General features: G+C 45.9%; 1 protein-coding gene across 20 annotated transcripts in view; it reads left to right on the plus strand.

Annotated features, from left to right (window-relative positions):
* The first annotated feature begins 5,194 nt into the window (after positions 1-5,194).
* Positions 5,195-22,708, plus strand: part of TNC (tenascin C) — a 101,217-nt gene continuing 83,703 nt past the window's right edge. For all 20 annotated transcript variants that reach the window (XM_042242806.2, XM_042242805.2, XM_042242809.2 and 17 more), the window contains exon 1: positions 5,195-5,390. The gene's annotated coding sequence lies outside the window, so the exon portion shown is untranslated. The remainder of the gene's footprint in view (positions 5,391-22,708) is intronic.

A 22,708-nucleotide genomic window follows, 5' to 3' on the forward strand; every position in this document is an offset into this window, starting at 1 on the left:
GAGTTCACTCAAACTCACGTCCATCGAGTCGGTGATGCCATCCAGCCATCTCATCCTCTGTCGTCCCCTTTCCCTCCTGCCCTCAATCCCTCCCAGCATCAGAGTCTTTTCCAATGAGTCAACTCTTCGCATGAGGTGGCCAAAGTACTGGAGTTTCAGCTTTAGCATCATTCCTTCCAAAGAACACCCAGGGCTGACCTCCTTCAGAATGGACTGGGTGGATCTCCTTTCAGTCCAAGGGACACTCAAGAGTCTTCTCCAACACCACAGTTCAAAAGCATCAATTCTTGGCACTCAGCTTTCTTCACAGTCCAACTCTCACATCCATACATGACCACAGGAAAAACCATAGCCTTGACTAGACGGACCTTTATTGGCAAAGTAATATCTCTGCTTTTGAATATGCTATCTAGGTTGGTCATAACTTTTCTTTTAAGGAGTAAGCGTCTTTTAATTTCATGGCTTCAGTCACCGTCTGCAGTGATTTTGGAGCCCAAAAAGATAAAGTCCGACACTGTTTCCCCATCTATTTCCCATGGACCAGACGCCATGATCTTCGTTTTCTGCATGTTGAGCTTTAAGCCAACTTTTTCACTCTCCTCTTTCACTTTCATTAACAGGCCTTTTAGTTCCTCTTCACTTTCTGCCATAAGGGTGGTGTCATCTGCATATCTGAGGTTATTGATATTTCTCCCAGTAATCTTGATTCCAGCTTGTGCTGCTTCCAGCCCAGCGTTTCTCATGATGTACTCTGCATAGAAGTTAAATAAGCAGGGTGACAATATACAGTCTTGACGTATATTTGACGTACAAAAGCTTAAAGGCCTCTAAATTATTTTTTTAATTTTTCACTTAACATTTTTAAGTTGCTAATATCCTCAGGGATCTCTCATTTGGTAACCCATACCCTGATAGCCATAAAAGAGAGGAGATTTGCTCAGAGTCACACACTAAGGTCTGCAGCTTCAGGACTCAAACTTACTCTACACCAAAGCTCTTTCCACTTTGCTCTGCTGACCAGACAACCTACTTTAGTTGATTCACCGTATTCCAGCAGGCAGGGAAGCTCTCCTCTGTCCTCGCACTCACTCACTGATCAATGATGTCTCTGAGATTTTCTGTCTTTAGTTGTCTGAGTGAGACGAGATGGAGAGGAAGAGCGCTGAAGAAAGCTTTGCAGACAGCAAGGCAGGGAACCCTGACCCTAAGCAAGTGCATCTAACTGAATGGGTAGCCCACTGTGTGGGACCCGAGCTCCTCCACTGCTTTGGGAGAGATTTCTGGCAGATACAGACTCACGTGGGACTTTTGGAAGGAGTTAAAACATTAGATGAATCCCCAGAAGGGGAGGAGGAAGAGGTTGGGAGCAGCAGAGGAGTCAAGGGGTCCTATGGGAAGTGAATGCTAGACTTAAAGAAATGGACACTCAGCTTCCTCAGACAGTACTGGTCCCGGCCAATATTCCACTCACTGGATGTTTTATCTCGGGGAAAAAAAATGTATTGCATCTAACAGACCTTCAAGGAAGTGAGAATGATTTCACCTGAGGTGAACCCCTATAACCCTCAGACTCCAAACCACATCCTCCACTGGCAACCTGTGAACATAGCAAGCAAGCAACAACAAAACCAGGCTTAGGCTGAGGACTCCGTGCTGAGGTGATGTGTTCACACATTCACTCTACCCTCTCACGTGGGAAAAAGTGCTTACTGTAGGGAGAAGAATGCAGCTATTAGAGGTGGGACGCCAAGAGGCGCTGCCTCTGCCAAACAGGAGGCTGAATGGTTATGAATTCCATTAACATCTTCTGCTGTGATGTCTAACATGGTTTGGTTGCTCAATTCTGACCTTGATGACCATCTACATGGAGCGCAGCCAAGATGGCCTTGGGTAAGTCATTTAGCCTCCCCAGGTCCCCTCTCCTCATCTGTGAAATGGACGTGTTGGGCAATCTAGTTTCCCTCTTCTGTTCTAAGAGTGAAACAAGAAGAATTCAAGCATAAGACACAGCGTGTCAAACGTTCACTTGTCCCTCCATTGCTTCTTTCATTCAATAAACATTTGCTGAGCTCCCACAATCCCCAAGGTTCTCTGCCAGGCAAGGAAGAGCAGGTATCACTACTGTCCTCTGGGAGCCTGGTGAGTAGGAGGAGAAACTAGACATGTACACATACAGTTACACCATGTACAGGCAATGACTGCCCTGAAGAGTTGTAACAGGCTATGGTGCATGGAAGCATTTCTTGTGGGAGACATCTAGAGAGCTCCATGGTGAAGTTGGGCTTCTCCGGTGCCTCAGATGGTAAAGAATCTGCCTGGAATGTGGAAGACCTGGGTTTCATCCCTGGGTCAGGAAGATCCCCTGGAGAAGGAAATGGCAACCCACTCCAGTATTCTTGCCTGGAGAATTCCATGGACAGAGCAGCCTGGAGGGCTAGAGTCCAAGGGGTCACAAAGTCAGACATGACCTAGCAATAAACACTTTCTTACACTTTCATGGTGAAGTTAGATCCAAACTAGATGCCAAGTGGATGTGCGAAGGTAGAGGTGAAGACTCCAGGCAGAGTGTACCATTAGCAACGGTAGCATTAGTGTACCATCTCCGGTATCAGAGAGCATATGGTGTATGCAGACCCATTTCCCTGGAAGGGAGGCTGCAAAAGCCCCAGAGAAAGATGAAAACAAGTGTCTTATCTGGGTTCCTCTTACTTAAAAGCCAAGGTATGGCTTAAGATACCACAAAGGTTTTGGAGAAAACTCCTTTTATAAGTAGCCTCTTCTAAAAATACACAAATAAAGCTAAACATCTCATTTTTATGTTACAGGAATATACTTCTATGACAGCTAACTATTGTATTATATTATATTATAAAGCTATGCTTTATAGTGTTCTTATTTGTTTTTCCACCAGCCTGTTTCCTGCCTTGAGGACCAGTCTGATTACATTTGGCTTTTTTTTTTTCCCCTGCAATTGCAGGAGCCACTTGTAATGCATGCCAAGTCGCTTCAGTCGAGTCAGACTGTTTGCGACCCCATGGAGCCTGCCAGGCTCCTCTGTCCATGGAATTCTCCAGGCAAGAATACTGAAGCGGGTTGCCACTTCCTGCTCCAGGGGCTCTTCCTTCCCCAGGGATCAAATGCACACCTCCTGTATTGGCAGGTGGGATTCTTTACTGCTGAGCCACCCACTGGGAAAGTCACTATAAGGATGGGGGCCGGGCTGGGGAGTTTCCCAGAAGAAGCCATAGGTATCACCCAGCTTTACAGCACACACTCTTTTCCCATTTAAATATACACATGGTGACAAATATGTATGGATTATGTATTACATGTAAATATAGTCTTTATGCCAAATAACGTGTATAATATACTATTCTAATATTGTATTCCCTACCCCAGGAGATAAAGTGAGCAGACATTGGAAAGCTAAGAGAAATGGAAGCACTCACTAATGGTAAGAAGACATGGCCTCATGCTATAACAATATGCTTTGGCTAAAACGCAGAATTAAAAACTTCCAAAACAACCAACATTTGAATCAGCCAAAATGGTTCAAAAGTTCAAATGAACTGTTTAATGACATGACTATTTATGGGCTTTCTTGCCATCTGGGAAGGGCACTAAAGCAAAGAATCCTAGAATACCAGGGCCAGAGAAACCATAGGAATGACCGTAATCTGGTCCCACTTTGTTCAGATGGGGAAACTGAGGCCCACAGCAATAATGATAGGTGTGGGGTGATATCTTCAGTACTGAAAACAGCTGAATTATTGAAATCTCTGTTATTAGTGCTTAATTCTAAAAACGTTAAGGATCTCTGAATTAGCCCTGCGGAACAAAGACATATAGCTTCCATATACAAATACAGCATAATTTTTATATAAGCAGTGTTACAGTCTAACAGGGCATAAAACATTGTCTACATATCATCTGAACAGTGTTCCTGGGCTGTAGCTGCAATAAAACTGTGGATCCCAGGGCTGTCATTAAAATGCTCCCAGGGTGTATTCCAGTACTTCTCTGAACCTCAGTTTCTTTGTAAAAAGGGGACACTAGGTGTGCCTATTACACTTTCTGGTTAGAGGATGTAGTGAAACAACGTCCATAAAGCACTTTGCGTGACACCTAATACAGACTTCATAAAGGAGGGTCTGGCAGTAGCTGCAGGTTAAGTGATGCCTCATTTCCCTCCAGGATCCCCCAAAGTACTAAGAGTTGTGACAGCTCAAGCCTGGGTGCCCTGTACTGGCTGCTTCCCCCCTCCCTCCCATGCCTGTGTGTGCCCTGAGGATTCCCACTGCATGCTAACCACCAAACTCACCAATGACTCAGAGCTTGGAAAGAATCCACGGCAGGCTGGAGAGCAAAGGCACAGCTTATGCTTCAAAGATTAACTAGCTACTTTTTTTTTCCCTTATGATGGATACCTTTCAGCAATTGAGAAGAAACCTCAGGGAACTCTCTTAGAAGACCCAGCTTAGAAGACAGGATCACTGCACAGAGCATGAATGGTATCAAAAAGCTACTCCCCTGTAGGATACCAGGGCTGGGACAATACTGCTTGTAAGCAGCTGGGCAAGGCTGCTTCCCCCGCCAAAAGACACTGGGAACTGATCCGTGAGCCCAGCGCTGTTCCCACCTGCTGACAACTAATCCCTTATCTCTCTGCTGGCCCCCAGAAACCCCGAACACCCCAGGCTTTTGAAAGGCTTTATCTCCTCTTTCCAGGAATTCAGCACAGGCCCTCCGCTCTCTCCAAGGTGCCACTGAGCAGCTGCTGCCCAGTGAGCACACGGGGCTGGCGAGCCCTGGTCTCGGTCTCGTTTTCACGTTTCCAGCCTGCCTGGGGAGAGAGCCAGAGTTCCCCCTCGCTCCCTGCGCTGCTGTCTCACAATTAGAAAATCCTTTTGGGGAGCAAAGCAAAAGTCACACTTTACTAACAGCTGCTCCCGGTCGGGGGCAGGAGAAAAGGAAAAAGGGAATTCCTACTTTTGCAATAAATTGTATGCAAATAGGTTCTTTCCCTGACCGAGAGCAGGGAGTGAGTGCGTCTTTCATGAGCTAATGCTGTTCCGCTGGGAGGGCTGTTCCTTTAACTCACCAACTGAAAAAGTGGGAAAGGATGTCTGGAGGCGAGGCGTCCCATTTCAGAGGAAGGAGCTCGCTATATAAGCCAGCCAAAGCTGGCTACACCGGCCACAGTCTGCCTACTGTCACAAGCTCTCCCGCGCGCAGGCATACACTCCGCGCCGCCGGTCCTCTGCACAAAGACAGCGGGCTCGCGCTGACACTGGGGGGCCGCGCACAGGGAGCCCCGCTGCTCACATCCAGGTACTTGTTCCATGGAGCTGGTTCACTCAAGAATCTAGGGCTTTCCCAACTCCAGAAAGGTAAGTCTGTTTCACCCCATTACCGAAGATCACTATGATAGACTGCTTGCATTTCCGGTACCAAATGGGTTGTGGTTTCCTAAATGATAAAACTTTGGCTTTCTTTTGATTGCTGGCAGAAAGTATTTGCTATGATCGGAAGCACCTTGACGTGTTTTCTACTTGCCCCCTTCCAGTCTTGGAGATTTCTGTCTGCTTGTTTCAGTTCTATGAAGAGTTCCACGTGCAGGGAACTTTTTAGGAAGTTGTTATCACTGCCATTCTTCGGAGGGAGAGTAAGAATTCACTCTCAGCTTGCCACCTGGCGACTCCCCTGTGAATATTTCTGGTTCAGGTAGCAGAGTTTTACAGTGGAGTTTCCTCGTGGCGTTTCCATGGGGTAGGTTAGGAGGAGATTCATAGAGGATGGTGGAAGAACAATAAGATTTTACATCTCAGCAACACTTACTTTACAGTTTACAGAGTTGTGTACCATCCGTTTGTCCCTACGCCATCCACCCTGTGGTCAGACTTGGCAAGGGATGCAGGCTGGGTGAACAGAGAAGGTAACTCCTAGGCTCTGGTGGACAAGTGCAGTGACGGGAGTGGTAGACACGGGCTTCTGTTCTGAAGGGCTGGGGCAGGGGGACTCCCCAAGGATGCCTCCTGACTCTTTGATCCCTGGGCTGGGCACCTGGGTATAGTTGAGGTGCTCAGTCAGCAGCATCCCATATCTTTCTCAAATCACCTCTCCCTTCTCACCTCTCATTGCAGAAAGCCCTGAGAAACAGCTGCCCCTGGGCATGGGAAGCACAGCTCCCCTGGCAGCATGGGAAGAACACAGGGGGATTTCTTGGTCCCAGCAGTGTTGTAAGGGGATTAGGAACTTGGATTTTGAAGCCAAGGATCCCTTTAGTATCCCGATAACCACCACACCACACACAGGACCCTGGTAAAAATGTGTAACCTCTCCGAGCCTCAGTTTTCACTTCTTTAAAATGGGGACAATACCTTCTGTTGTCATTGTGAGGAAATGAAATATAAAGAGATTGGAGGAGCAAGGGTACCAGAACTGGAAGTCTGGGTAATCACTGTCATTGCCCCAGACTGCTACCACATTGGGGGTAGAGAGAGGCACTAAGTCCATCTTGGATTGTTTCTCGTGCGTTCTTCACCCCATCCCGACTCCTACTCCCTGACTTTCTGTCCCACCAGGTCTGAAGGCACCTCTCTAGCTGGCAGGTCAGACTCTTGGCTGTATTTTACAAGCAGGAGGTTATGTTGGCACAGCTTGGGAAAAAAGGGAGCAGCCTGGGTTGGATGTGAAATGTCGAGCATTGATGCCAGAAGGCGCAGGTTTCGAGTCTGGGCCTTTGCGGATTCTGAAGCTGTCGGTTATAAAGTGCCATGCTGCCGCGAGGGAGTCCTTGGAATGTGTTCCGTCCAGAGGGAGAGCAGGACAGGGAGCCTCCCTTGAAGAATGAATGCCTCTTTTTCATGTTTTTGTGAACTTTCCCCCTTTTGATGGTGTTTTCCCATCTGTGCTTTAGAAATAAAACCTGCTGCCTGCCCCAGCCGGCTTCCTGCCTTGTCCTGAGATGTGGCGAGGCTAACTCAGGAGTGAGGGAAAGCTTTGCTGGGTGCTGTTGAAACCTGTGGGAAGTCTGCTGGCATTGTGGGCATCCAGCCCTTTGCAGCAGACAGCAGTGAGTGTTGCGTTGAAACTGTGTGTCGCTGGGAGGTGATGGCGTTTGGGGGAAGAAAACGAATATGCCTATTCTCTGATCTGCACAAGCAGTGTGAACTGGATAAGGATTGAGAAGTATGTTGCCAAGCTCTTCAGGTGTTAACATTTCTTTTTTCTATGCTTTCAAAAACCTAGCTCCCCTTCTCCTTTCACCAACTCCCTCCCTCACCCAAAGGAACCAGCCTTCCAAACACTGGCTTTATCACCCACAGAGAGGAGGGCCATCTGTATCTCACAGGGCTCTTCTGACCCTCGGTGAGATAATATATATCAAACTTGGCACAGCACCTGGCATGTAGTAAGAGCTCAATAAATGGAGGTTTTCCTTGGTTTTCCTGTTTATCAGTTTGCAAGGACTTGGCCAAGATTAATGTTCTGAGACAGTGGTTTTCAAAAGGCAGTGGAAATATTCACCAACTGAAATGGAAATGAATCAGGCAAAATCCTGCTATATGGCAGGTAAATGTGGGCTGATTTGATTGCAGCAGGGTTGGCGGTTCCAAAACTCACCCCAGGGCCCTTGGCATCTGGGACATTTCCACAAAATCTTGAACATGCAGAGTACAGTTTAAAATTAGGAAGCTGGGTACTGTGTGTTCAGGCTGCAGTTTTGCACTTTGACAAGGATTTGTGCCCCTCGCGATCCAGTGGAATTCCAAAGAAGTTTCCCAGGTCACACTGTAGATAGACATATATGCCGGGGCAGGGTCGGGGGGTGGGGGCAGGGGGAACGTGTTAAATGTTTAGTAAAGTACGAGTTTTTAATTAACAGTCATGACAGCAACAGCCAAAACACAAGGAAAGCCCACTCTCTAAATCTTTGTAGACCTCATCTCACTGAATATCCGCATGTGTCAGAAAGGGACCATACCTACTGGACAAAGCTTGAAAAGCAGAGAGGATGAGTAACAGAGCTCAGAGGGATGGAGCCTTGTTTCAGACCCAGGTCCCGCGACCCTCAAACCAGGACCCGTTCTGCCACATTCCTGCTGAATGCTGCTGCTTCTTGAACTGCCTTTAGAAGGAAAAAAAAAAAAAAATTTCTTTCTGACTAAATCTGCCCCTCCAGCCAGACTGTGGCCACCCATAAATACAGCAGTAGCCTGATCATATAACCAGAATGGAATTTGGAAAGGGAATTCAAGCTGACAGAATGAAAAACATATCCCCCTTAATCCTACCCTTTCTAATGCTCACAATGGACTGCGAACACCTATTCTCACCTCCCCCTGGATTTCTACAAACAGCCGTGCTTTCTTAGAGGAAAAAGTATCCAGCTGGCTTAGTACACGAGTCACGCTGAAGTCACTGTGGTTTGGAATGCAGAGTAGGGAACAGACATTTAAGTTAACTCCGTATACAAGCTCTCTGCGATGATAACACACACACACTCAAAAGAGTTAATGCGGAACTACATATCACATATGTGATAGGAGGGTTTGCCTTTGGTTCCTCATCGATTTCTCACTCCAACACTGCACGTTGTGAATTACTGGCCCATTTCGTGGCCAGAGAAATTGAGACCCAAGGAGGTTGAAATGATGCATCTGAGGGTTTCCATAAGTGAGGGCAGAGCTGGCTTTGAACCCAAACTTTTGGACCAACAACCCTACTATTCTTTCCACTAGGCAGTATCACCTCCAGCAGTCAGGCTGGGCAGACTTCCATGAAACCCTGAAGGATGTCTTTTAGTGGTTGGCCAAGGTGGCAGAGAAGCCCTCAGCTGGCTCTGGTGTCTATTGATTTTGCAGAATAGCCCTGCGTATATCATTTTTCATGGTGCTCAGAAAAGGTCAGCTCCCGGTGTTGAAATGCTCTGCCTGGAGACAGAAACGTTCAAATTTCATGCCTGGGAGAGAGAAGGATGACCCTAGAGGCAGAGATCAGGTCATTATTGCTGAGTTTCATCCTAGAGAAGTAGGCACGCCCTTTGCCTTGTTGGACAGGTGGGAGCTCTGACTGGGGAAGCCGGGCTGTACCTGTGCCTGCATCCTCTCGAGAGCCAGGTATTTGAGAGTATCTGTTTTCAAAAGGGCTTATTGTAAGATGAAGTGAAGTCAGTATGGCCAGCCTCGGGGCAGTGAATCCCAGGAGATCAGGAAATAGTTGTAAGCTCTGAGCCGCACATTCCCCTGGGTTATGGTTCAGCTCAGACTCCCTGCTGTCTCACATGGAGCAGCTGCTCCAAGCCTTCATCCTGAAGATCAGTGTGTGTGATGCTGTCCTGGACCATAACCCCTCAGGTGTGCTCCTCCCCGACCCCTCTTCCCTGGGTGTTTCCATCGCTACCTATGTTGGTCTATGTCCTCAGGTCCTCCTTGGCTGCACCAAGCCTCCTCTATTTCTTCCTGACTTTTAGAACCCCTCTGAAAGCCCTCCAGGCTTCCCTGGTGGCTCAGTGGTAAGGCATCCACCTGCAATGCAGGAGACGCAGGTTTGATCCCCGGGTCGGGAAGATCCCCTGGAAAAGGAAACGGCAACCCACTTCAGTTTCCTTGTCTAAGAAATCCCATGGACAGAGGAGCCTGGCAGGCTGTAGTCCATGGGGTCAAAAAAAGAGTGGAACACAGCTTAGTGACTAAAAAACAGCATGGTTCAATCACATCTCACTTTGAGAAGATCACAGGGAATCCCCTTGAATCTAATCCCAGGCTAGTATACACACCTTTGACATGTGGGAAACGTTAGGTGAAGGTTCCTTTCCAAGAAGGAAAGCCCCTCTGAACTCTTGTAAACTCTAGGCAATAATTCCATTCAAAACAAAGAGCGGTGGCCTTACTATCAAAAGGGACTGTACACACCTACATGCCTGCCTGATTCTCATCCTGGTGACCAGATTGCTTATTTTAGTTATGCCCTGAAGCCTAGAAATCCTTTTTGTGTTCCCTGCTCTGTTGTCTCATTTATCTGCTATCTCCTTAACTTTAGCAGCAACGTAAGTTCAACACCTCATCACTCCCTTTGACCCTCCATCATGGAAAAAAAGTCAGATGCCCACACTGAAAGCAGATCGGGAATGGAAAATCCCTTTCATGTGTATTTTTAGTCTATTTGTGAGTGAAAATGAAAAAAAAATCATTTCATGCCAAGTTGTTTCAGATTTTTTAAATATCCTGAAATTCACAGGCCCTTAATTATGCAGCCATGGTAACTCGAATAGCTCTGGATGGTCCTTTAACCTCCCCTCTGTCAAGAGCCAGAAATATTTCATAAGCTCTGAAAGTAGACGGCTTGTTTCAGAATTAACCATTGACCAACTGTTACCCTGGAGAAGGTGAGTTGGCAGCTACTAACTTCTACACGAACGTGTCCAAAAAGTTCTTCTAGGAGGCACTGACAATGGTAATAACTAATATTTACTGAGGACTCTACAGGCATTGTGCCATTTAATCCACAACAGTTGCTTCCAGCAAGTAGAAATGCCTCTCAGTTCAAACCTAGGGGACCCGAGGCTGGAAAAGTTTAAGTGGCTTCCCCAAGGCCACGCAGATAGTGATTGCCGGAGTCAGAACTCAAAGGCAGTTCCAAGTCCTGAGCACGTGGTTATAACCTTCACACTCCACACTGAAATTCTATTCATCTCTGACAGCAGACAAGGCTGGACAGAGAGCAGGGCCCAGAAAGAGTCAGAGATGTGTCTTTCTGACCTTAGTGTTCTCTTCAGCAGGTGGCTGCGGCTGCTCTCTTCAGCTCATTCCTTCAGGGCCCACTCCCTGCAGAAACTGTAATGAAATTAGTAGTGTGTGATTTCTAGCATAATATGTTTCCCCTAGGGGCTTCCCAGGTGGCACTAGTGGTAAAGAACCAGCCTACCAATGCAGGAAACAAGAGACTTGGGCTTGATCCCTGAGTCAGGAAGATCCCCTGGAGAAGGAAATGGCAACCCACTCCAGTATTCTTGCCTGGAGAATCCCATGGACAGGGGAGCCTGGTGAGCTACAGTGCATGGGGCCACAAGAGTCAGATACGACGGAACAACTACACCACCACCACCTTCCCTGTAGTCTACAGTTATTTATTAGGGCCTATTACTAGTGGCGTGGGGCTTTCCTGGTGGCTCAGTGGTAAAGAATACACCTGTCAATGCAGGAGCCTCAGGAGACACGGGTTTGATCCATGGGTTGGAAAGATCCCCTGGAGGAGGGCATGGCAACCCACTCCAGTATTTCTGGCCTGGAAAATCCCATGGATAGAGGAGCCTGGCGGGCTACAGTCCACCAGGTCTGAAAGAGCCAGACACAACTGGAGTGACTTAGTAAGCGTGCACACGCATGTTGCCCCTACCAGGCTGGAAAATGCAGGAGGGTGAAGCCTGATCCAGGCCTCACCCCTGATGCCAGTCTAAGACATGACGCAGGGACATGCGCAGGTAAGCAAATGCTCACCCTGCTGGCGGGCTCACACCCCTCTGACAGTTCCCACAGAGCTCTGCACTTTCCCCACACACCTCTGTGCATCATAACTGCCCTGATGATCTCCTCCCCCCACCACCTGACTGCACAGCTTTGAGGACAAAGTCATCAGAGAGGCGGGAACCCTGTCTGCTGGAAGCTCATTCTCCCCAGAGCTTAGCCACCTGCTGGCAAGTGGCAGGCCCTCAGTAAAGTATTGCTGAAGAAACTCTGCTGCCCTAATGGAAATGGACAAAAAGCACAACACCGCTTGGCTTCCAAACTGGGTCCTACGGTGACAGAAGCATTTTCACGCGCCAGACATAGTTTCAATAAAGCAGAATTCTCATACATTTACAAAGGTGTAAAATAAGTTTTCTGTGTGTCACTCTCAGATCTTCCCAGCAACCAAATGTTATTTCACAGTTAAGCAAACTGAGGCCACAAAAGGTTATCGCCTGCACAAAGTAGAAAGTGGTGGCATTGGGATTCTTCTCCAGGAACTCCCAAAACTTCGCTTCTCTCACTGTGTCATTGGACATTCAGGTATTATTTCCATTTTCCAGATGAGAAAAGAGGTTAGAGGTAACAGGATACTTGCTAGAGGAACAGCCACATTTTTAAAGAGTATTCAACAGAGAGAGTAATGCTTCATACGAATGCAAGACTTTCCAATGGTAGGCTTTAGATAAAGAGATATATCAGATAACTTAAATTTAATCTCCCAGGGATGTGTTCAGGATAAAACCGCACTTGGTGGTAGGCAGGAAAAAATGAGGCTTCTCTTCCTGGCCAATGCAGGAGATGTGGGTTTGATCCCTGGATTGGGAAGATCCCCTGGAGGAGGAAATGGCAACCCTCTTCATTATTCTTGCCTGGGAAATCCCATGGATGGAGAAGCATGGCAGGCTACAGTCCATGGGGTTGCAAAGAGTCGGTCATGACTGAGCATGGACGCACACAAGAAAAGAAAGAGATGGAACACTGAGTGCAAGGCAGTATATTTTGGTTCAAAGTAGATTGAATACTGAGTGCAAGTGCAAGTATATTCTGGATTAGCTCTATGCCTACGGATGCCGCATAGGGAAAGCCTGGCTAATAGCAGTGCCCTGGGGAACTCTGCTAAGCATGCCGTGCGATAAGCATATGCATAACCTTGCTGCAGAAAGCGACACACCACAGCCAGCACAAGAGACCTGAGAGCAACACTGGACTCCCTGCCAGCCAGAGACCCTCAGCAGAGACCCTCAGGAAGAGGGCCAGAGACCCTCAGGAATACTGCGTCCAGGGTAGGCTGGCGCCAAGAAACCAACCAACCAACAACAGCAACAATAGCAATAAAGCTTGTGAGGACCTCCGGCCGAGGACGCCATGACTGTCCACCCAGGGAAGAGCCAGCTGCGGGGAGCACATAACTGACAAGCTCTGATGGAGCAGGAGAAATGCACCTGCGGGGGAGGTGGCTCGCAGTGGGCAGGGATACCTGCAGAGCCGCCCCCAAGGAAGTGGCCTGCTCTCTGAGATCCTTATGCCCTGGGTCCTGGGGTGGATGCACAGAGGTAGCTCTATGCAGAGATGTCACAGAAGGATGTTCCAATTGATAGGTGGGGGCGGGGAGTAGGGGTAAAAAGAATTTCCCTTCAGCCCATAGAATGTTGAAACTAAAAGGGCTTGTTGGTAGCCTCCAAGCCAGGGTCCCAGACAATAGACTTGAGAGGCTCCTCTGAGGTGTTCTGGGGGCTGCCGGGTAGAGGTGGAAAGGCCAAGCACCTTATTTCAACCAAAGCCTTTCCGCTCTTTTTTTTTAAAAATTATTTTCTATTAGAGTGTAGCTGATTAACAGTGTTGTGATAGGTTCAGGTGAACAGCAAAGGGACTCAGCCATGCATACACATGTATCCATTCTCCTCGGAACTCCCCTCCCATCCAGGCTGGCACATAACATTGAATAGAGTTCCCTGTGCTCTACAGTAGGTCTTTGTTGGTTATCCATTTTAAATAAGCAGTGTGTACATGTCCATGCCAAACTCCCTATCTCTTTCCCCAATTCATCTCCCCGGCAACCATAAGTTTTTCCCTAAGTCTGTGAGTCTGTTTCTGTCTTGTAAATAAGTTTATTTGTATCATTTCTTTTTATATTCTGCATATAAGGATGTCATATGATATTTCTCCTTCTCTGTCTGACTTACCTTCCCTCAGTAAGACAATCTCTAGGCCCATCCATGTTGCTGCAGATGGCATTATTTCATTCTAAAACCCTTCCACCCATCTCTTTGGGGCACTAGCTTCCTCATGAAATGTCATTTGATGAAATAGTTCCATGGCCAAGGAGAAGCAAAAGGTTTTGGAAATTGCTGACATAATTTATCTTCCCCAATTTTAAAGATGGTGAAACAGAGACATGGAAAAGGAAAAAGTCCTTCTAAGACCTCATGCCAGTTGGCAACAGGGTCAGCACTGAATCTGAGGTCTTCTAACTCATGCTCTTGGAAGACGGGGGGCAATATAAAAAGTGTCAGAGCTAATACATTCTTTAGAAAGGAAAAATCAGCAGGGTTTTATTCCCTGAACAGCTTTAGCGCACATGGGCTGAGCCAAGGAGTCCTCTGTATTAGCGGTCTATCGTTACATAACAAATTCCCACAAAATTTGATCGTTTAGAACAACACACATTAATTATCCTGCAAGTTGCTGTAGGTCAGGATTTCAAGCACAGCTTAGATGGACGTCCTGCATCATGGTCTCTCATGAGGCTGCAATCACAGGGTTGGCCAGGATTGGGGTCTCGTCTGAAGGGTCAACTGGGGAATGATTAAAGCTCACTTTTGTGGTTGTTGGCTAGATTCAGTTCCTTCCTAGCTGTTGGTCTGAGGCCACCCTCACTTTATTGCCACGTGGGCCTCTCCAGCATAGCCTCCAGCATAGCTGCTTCATCAAAGCCAGCAAGAGAGAGAGAGAGAACTCGCAAACAAGATAGATATCACAATCTTGAGTAGCCTAATGGTGGATGTAACATCACTTTATCTTAGCCATGTTCTATTGGTTCAAAGGAAGCCTCTAGCCACCCCACACGTAGCAAGGAATTACACAAGAATGTAAACAGAAAAAAAAAAAAAAAGAATGTAAACAGCAGGAGATAGAAATCGGAGCCAATCCCTTACCTCCTATTCACCTGCTACGGCCTCCATCACTCCAATGTCACCAGTGTCTAACAACTTCTTATCAGTAAGTTCATCCAACCCACTTGCTGTCATATGGATGAGCAGTCAGTACTTATAGCAAACACTAGCGTGGACTTTGTCTTATTTAAACTCCTTATCCATTCAATACCAGGTGGAGCCTGATATGCTGCATTAGATGTCATAGGAGAGCCATGAGTCTTCTTGAATATAAGCCCAGGGTAGGATCTTCCAAGGAATGACTTCATAATGCATTTTACTAAAGGCCAAGACAATTCAAAGTGACCCAAATTGAAACTCAGCCATCGTCCCCCTTCCCTGACCTGTTTCTCTCTTAGCAGATATTATAATGAAAACTTAACTTTAGGATTAACTCCTTCTCTTTTCCACATTTTTGTTACTATCCTGTCATATACCAATTCTGTGGACTCTACTGCCTTGACCTGTAAATCAGTTCACTGCCTCCCACCCTCCCCATCATCATGCTAGCTCAGAATGTGATGTCTCACAGATGGATGACTGCAGCATTTCCCTGTTACTTCCCAGCCTTTCCTTTCAATCTGTCCCTCAACTTTGGATTATAGAAATCAAGATTCCCAGGCATAAAGCTTTTGCCAAATGATTCTCTTTTGGCCACTAAAGAATCCCTAGGAAGGCATCAGTTTTCCCCATGATCTGGCCCAGGTCTCCAAATGAACCTTGTAACTTCAGCTGTAATCCGTGCTTTCCACACCAAGCATTTTGTGCTTTTTATGTTTTTCCAAATGCCATTCCTTCTTTCCCATAATGTCCTTCCCTCTGTTTGTTACCTACTCATATTCTTTTGTCAAAATTCAGTTCAAGACCCACCTCCTCTAGACAGAGTGAATGTCCCTTTGCTGTCATCCCATTCCATGGCATGTTTCTGTCAACACTTTATCATTATGGAATTCTCGTCGGCTCATAGGTCAACTCTTCCTTTAAAGTTTTAAGAATAAGGATCTGTCTATCTAGTTTTTCTAAAATCAAATACAACTGGAATAAAATCCATTGTGTTCCAGATTTGGATTTTCCTTCCTCATCAGAGCGTGTTCAGAAAGCCTACAACTGGAACTTGTTTTCATGCTTAGCCCTCTAGGCTCTCAACTGCGCAAAGTGATGTCATAATACATGACAGGGGGAAGCCAGCCCAGCCCTGAGTCAGGAAACCGTCTCAGGATGCAGACTTCAGGAAATGTCCTTGCTTTCAGAGGTTGCCCCCAGGATCAAAGTTTGCATTGCCTGGATTTTGAAAAACCAGTACCAAGGACAGAGGAGGCCCGTCTAGGGATCTGAGGCTGAGTCACTAGAGACAGCGGAAAATCTGGCAGCTATAGCAAGGACCTGTCTACAACTAGTGGGAGCGGGGAGAGGGCAGAGAAGGGATGAAGATAAGGAGTTTCTCTGTCTTAGGGCATGAAGAAATCCACAGCCCAGGGAAAGGGCTGGGTTAGGGTTAAGAGTATGGTTCTGGCATCAGAAAGCTCCAGGTCTGAGAGTTTGCTCTTTGCTCTAAGCCTCATTTTTTTCATCTTTATTAAAGGCAAAACATTAGTAACACCTACTCTATAAAGTTATTGTAATGATTAAATGATATAGTGCAACTGCATTGCTTAGCCCAGAAATGCACTCGGTATCAACATCCTATTGTTATTGCTGCTTTTGTTATCTATCACCGAAGTAGTTCTTGGCAATAAGACTGCACTAGAGAAGCAGTTCCCCAAAGTGTGTCTTGTGGGACAGTCTCCCCATGAGGTGCACCTCAAAAAAGTGTTCCATACAGACTCAGGCTGAGAGAACAAACTTATGCCGGGGGGGAGGGTGGGGGGAAGGGATAGTTAGGGAGTTTGGGATGGATGTGTACACACTGCTACATTTAAGATGGATTACCAACAAGGACCTACTCACAGGGAACTCTGCTCAATATTACGCAGTAGCCTGGATGGAAGGGGAAATTTGGGGGAGAATGGATACACGTATGGGTATGGCTGAGTCCCTTTGCTCTCCAACTGAAACTATCACAACACTGTTAATAATCTATACTCCAGGATTAAAAAAAAATTTAAAAAATAAGTTTAAAAAGTGTCTCTGGCCAAAAGAGTGGAGAACACTTGACACTGTCCTGTTCTTGGAAATTCATGGCTCATGTGTTCATTCAATATGTAATTCCAAGGGCTAGAAATACAACAGAAGACAAGACACTTGAGGTGCTTTTATTCGTGGAACTTATGGTGAAAGAGGTAGGCGGAAAAAAGGAAATCAAACTTATGGGATAGTCTCCAGTAGATACTTGATGCTGCTGCTAAGTTGCTTCAGTCGTGTCCGACTCTGTGCGACCCCATAGATGGCAGCCCACCAGGCTCCCCCATCCCTGGGATTCTCCAGGCAAGAACACTGGAGTGGGTTGCCATTTCCTTCTCCAATGCATGAAAGTGAAAAGTGAAAGTGAAGACATTCAGTCGTGTCTAACTCTTAGAGGCTGACTCTTGGAGCCCTCCAGGCTCCTCTGTCCATGGGATTTTCCAGGCAAGAGTACTGGAGTGGGTTGCCATTGCCTTCTCCAAGATACTTGCTAAGAAGCCTAAAACAAGGCAAGGGACCAGACAACAGCTGGTGGTGAGGGGGCTTGTTCTTTTAACTAGCATAAGACATGGAGATGATCTTTGAGCAGAGATCTGAATGCAATGAGGAAATGAGCTCTGTAGGCAGTGGTGAAGAGTTAGGATTTTATTCATTGTGATAGGAAGCCAGCGGGAGATTTGAGGTAGAAGTGTGTATGAGGTGAGGCGTTTTGTAGCAGTTAATGTTCAGCTTCATTTAACCCAGTACCTTCAGACTTATACGAACACAAACACCCTTTCCCACTCTCAGACCTGGAGCTTTCTGATGCCAAAGCCATACTCTTAACCCTTACCGAGCCCTTAAACCTTAGCCCAGCTACCTAAGAATGTCTTGGAACATAGTCTGGTAAACACTGCATTGGTGTACCAGGCTTCATAGATTTTAAAAGGACTGTAAATTTGCTCTCTAGATCTATAGTAAAAAACCAAACTCAGGCTGAAACAGGCAAGTTCAGAGTGGGAAAACCGAGCTCCAGAGGTAGAGACAAGCAGAGCGTCACTCTAATTAACAGCTCTTTTTGGCTAAGATGGTCAGTGAGCACAGACAGGCTTCAGCAGACTCTGGAACTCCATCTCAGGCCAAATAAAACTTGCCAACATCTGTCTAGCATCTAATAAGCATTTGCAAACAATACACCTTGGCTTAAGCATTCTCCAAGGCGGGTGGGGAGGGGGGTTATGAAACTTGAGGTCCAGCCAGACGCTCTGAAAGAAAGACAGGTCAAATATTTCTGCGCTTACACACGGACAGCCACCAGCTAGCTGTCGAAGCTCTGGGAAATGGAAGCTGACAGTGTCTGCTCCCCTTATCTAGAAGTGCTAATTTCATTTTCACCTTATATGAACTGCAGGACGTTTCTTGGTGCGTTACCCAGAAATGGTTGGAAACACATATTTTAGAGTTGCAAATCAGGGTCCAAAAGTGCCTTTGCTTCTTCTGTCAGCCGCTGAACCTCCCTGAGTCTAGATTTAATTTCTGAATAGGTCTATTAATACCTGTCTCACCAGGTTGTCATGACAAATGACAAGATAAATGACTGTATGTTTTTAAAAAGCAGTCAGGATAAGGCTTGGAACAAAATAAGTATATAGTTGTCTTCCCCAGTGGCTCAATGGTAAAGAATCTGCCAAGGAAATGGCAACCCACTCAAGTACTCTTGCCTGGAGAGTCCCATGGACGGAGGAGCCTGGAGGGCTGCAGTCCATGGGGTCGCACAGAGTCGGACACGACTGAAGCGATGAAGCAGCAGCAGCAGCAGGCTTCCCCAGTGGCTCAGTGGTAAAGAATCCGCCTGCTAATGCAGGAGATGCAGGTTCAATCCCTAGGTCGGGAAGATCCCTGTAGCGGGCATGGCAACCACTCCAGTATTCTTGCTGAGAAAATCCCATGGACAGAGGAGCCTGGCAGGTTAGGTTACAGTCCATTGGGTCACAGAGAATGGGACACAGCTGAAGTTATTGAACATACAGGCTTTCAACAAAATGTTAGTTTCCTTTTTGCCCATTTCAATCTGTATTTGCTTTTATAATAAGGTTTATAATTTATTAACTAATTGCTATATTCCAGTAAGCATCAGGAAACTAGATGCTGTCTAGGGGAGCTTCGACAGCACCAGGGAACTGGGGTGACAGCCTACTTTGTAAATAAAGTTTTACTCGAACACATCCATGCTCACTCGTTTATGTCATGATTGGGGCTTCTTTACTATTATAGAGTTGAATAGTTGTGACAGACCATCTGGCTGCAAAGCCAAACACATTTACTATCTACTCAAACATATTTACTTAAGAAAAAGCTTATTGACTAGTCAGTGTGTTAAATTTATACATGTAATTTCCAATCACTACAATGCTGAAAATTGGATATATTATATTTATACAAATGAAGAAATTGAAGCAGAAATAAAGGTTCATCTAGTAAGTCTTCCTCCAAGAACTTGAAGCCAAATTCTAGACCTAAAGGACGCTTAGAAAAATGGTAGAAAAGTTATTCATTTGTATGATCCAGCCTTGATTTGCTCCTACCTCTGACTTTTATGTCTCTCAGGCTAAATTTCTTAACCTTTTGCCTACTGTTGTTGCTCAGCTGCTAAGTTGTCTCCGACTCTTTGCGACCCCATGGACTGCAGCACACCAGGCTTCCCTGTCCTTCACTATTGCCTGGAGTTTGTTCAAACTCATGTCCATTGAGTTGGTGATGCCATCCCACCATCTCATCCTCTGTCGCCCCCTTCTCCTTCTTCCCTCAGTCTCTCCCAGCATCAGGATCTTTTTCCAATGAGCTGGCTCTTCACATCAAGTGGCCAAAGTATATGCTGAACTAAATGATCCTGTATGGAAAGGTTCCCTCCCCTGCCCCCTCTGTTTCCTTATTTATCTGTCGGTCGTTTGTTCATATAAGTCCATTCTTTCAAAAATGAGAGCTGTAACTTATAGACCCTCTAAAATGCTCTCGTGTCTTAACTAATATCTTAGAAGTCATACTTTTTTTTTTTTGGAAAGCGCATAGCATGAGGCCAAGCTTCCATCCAGGAGAGATTTTTAAGCTCCCCTGTCTGCTACTTCTCACTTTATCTCCCTCGCACTTACTCACTTTCTCTCCAGGCCAGACACATGGAGAATAGGCTGTTTCCAGGGACTTCAGAGATTGGCCTGAGATATAGATACTACAATGCATTTGGCTTTGTGCCTCCCCTTCCAGTTCAAAACTGTATAAGAGTGATGTGCGCCCCACATCCCCAGTATCACCTTCCCTAACGGTCCCGTTTTAGAATTTCAGTGACTCTCTTTATATCAACGATGGTGGAGACCCTGCTGATATTTATTGCATGAATACTAAATCATTAAACTGAACAATGGATCTTGTTGAGAAAGATAACTTAGCAACGGCAGAAAAGCCTAGGCTTTGGAATTGTAAGGCTCAGCTCTTTATTCCGAGTCAACTGATTACTGACCGGGCAACTTATTTAACCTTCTCAAATCTTCAGTTCTCTCTCTTGTGTTTTAAAGTTGATTTATTATTCATTCATGGCTTCACTGTCACATGCGGGTTTCTCTCTAGTTGTGGTATGCAGGCTCCAGAGCGTGTGGGCTCATTATGTGGGGCACGGGCTTAGGTGCTCTATAGCGTGTGGGATCTTAGTTCTCTGACCAGGGATCAAATGTGCATACCCTGCATTGGAAAGCCAGTTCGTAACCACTGGGTCACCAGGGAAGTCCTTAAGCCTTCAATTCTCTTAACAGTAAAATACAAACAGTGGTTCCTAAGTCATAAGATTGGTGTCAAAGTTAAATGGCCTCACTAATGTTCCTGGCACAGGACAAATGTTCAGTTGCTAGAGAGGCTCCATCCTGGAGCTACACACTTATCATGGACCAGCCATCACTGGGTATGTCATTACTCTCACCTAACATGCAAGGAAATGAAAGAGGAGAAGGTTTAGGATTGCTTCCAAATCTTCACTTTCCCCACTCTGTGCCATCAAACATAATAATAATTCAAACAGAATAATCAAGTAAGTTTGGGAAACACTATGGACGTTCCCTTTCCTGGAGATTTCAGATAAACACAAACATATGAAAGACCCTAGAAGATCCTGAAGTAAAGAAGCCGGGGCTAATTTGTTTGGTTTAAAATAACATTTTCCAAGTAGGTTGAATTAGGAATCTCTTCTCTTTGCGTTAATAACTGTCAACATGTTGTAAATAACACTCTAGAAAAGGCTGCTTAAAGTTACCCAGCTAGATTAAACTCAAGGCAACGGTTGGAAATAATCTCTATTTTTCAGGCTATGTGAAGCTTCTCCTGTTCTCTGTGTAAGTCATAAAGGTCTTTCATTGCCAGTAATTATTCTGGACCTTTATCACTGAGTCCTTTTACAATTAGTCCTTTTAATTCAGTCATGCAAACCACTCCTGGACATCATTAAAGGAAAGCTGCAGAGCCAATGGTTAGGAATGGAGTCTCTGGCTTGATGGCAGTCTACCCGAATTAAACTCCTATTTCCCCTTTTTTTGCTTTGTGGCCTTGAGCTGTGCAAGCCTGTTTCCTCATCTATAAACTGAGGAAAATAAAGTCAGTCACCTCAAAGGTCTTGGAGAAGATGCAATAAGATAATCCACATAAGACACTTTATGCAATTCCTGGCTCAAATGTGTTCATTCAGTCTTAGTTATTATTGCAGCATTTAAATCACCCCTTTTTAGAGAAAGAAAAAGTAGACAATGAAGGTATGTCTGCCTTGCCTGGGCTCATATTCATTAATTACTACAGCAGTTTGAGTTTTTATCTGAGAGTCTAGTTTCCTGCTTCTAGTCTTAGAGGCATATTTCCATTTCAGGAGTCAACTTTCATCAAAATGTATCAAACATTATTGAAGTTGATTCATATAGGCTTTTGTAATCGTTAGTGGTCAGTGACTCCATCTGGCTCCCTCTGACACAGGCATCAGTCAAGATGCATCCCTGGTGGCTCAGAGGTGAAAGCATCTGCCTCCAATGTGGGAGACCTAGGTTCGATCCCTGGGTCGGGAAGATCCCCTGGAGAAGGAAATGGCAATCCGCTCCAGAATCCCATGGGCGGAGAAGCCTAGTAGGTTACAGTCCACGGGGTCGCAAAGAGTCGGACACGACTGAGCAACTTCACCTAAGTAACCTAAGCATATGAGGTTAAACTTGGTCATAAATATCAGCACATAGAGTTGGGAAAGATTGCCAAAGCTAGGTAGTCTTGCTATGCCAAATATTTGCACACATACTAACACCAGCCCCCACTTGTAGACCCATGGCAGACATTGCTAATCCATCACAATGCCTTTTTCCCTTGAGTTCAAATACGGCCATAGAATCTTTCTCAAAGAGGCTCCTGCTGCTGCTAAGTCACTTCAGTAGTGTCCAACTCTGTGTGACCCCATAGATGGCAGCCCACCAGGCTGCCCCATCCCTGGGATTCTCCAAGCAAGAACACTGGAGTGGGTTGCCATTTCCTTCTCCAATGCAGGAAAGTGAAAAATGAAAGCGAAGTCGCTCAGTCGTGTCAGACTCTTCGCGACCCCATGGACCGCAGCCTACCAGGCTCCTCTGTCCATGGGATTTTCCAGGCAAGAGTACTGGAGTGAGGTGCCATCACCTTCTCTGCAAAGAGGCTCCAGGCATCCATTATCAGCTGATTGAAATTGACACATAAACTGAAACTTGTCATCTCAAACCGGATTCAGCCTCTTAACCAATGCTTGAGTGACCTCTACAATATTATTATTATTTTTTTAAAAAATATGTTCAGGGTTGTAGAGCTTCCTAATAGGGGAGGACAAGAAGGAAAAGGAGAGACAAGGAGAATAAATACTAACTTCTGGGTAGCACTTATTATTAATATATTATTAAT

The sequence above is a fragment of the Ovis aries genome, chromosome 2, assembly GCF_016772045.2.
Source record: "Ovis aries strain OAR_USU_Benz2616 breed Rambouillet chromosome 2, ARS-UI_Ramb_v3.0, whole genome shotgun sequence".
Classification (NCBI taxonomy): domain Eukaryota; kingdom Metazoa; phylum Chordata; class Mammalia; order Artiodactyla; family Bovidae; genus Ovis; species Ovis aries.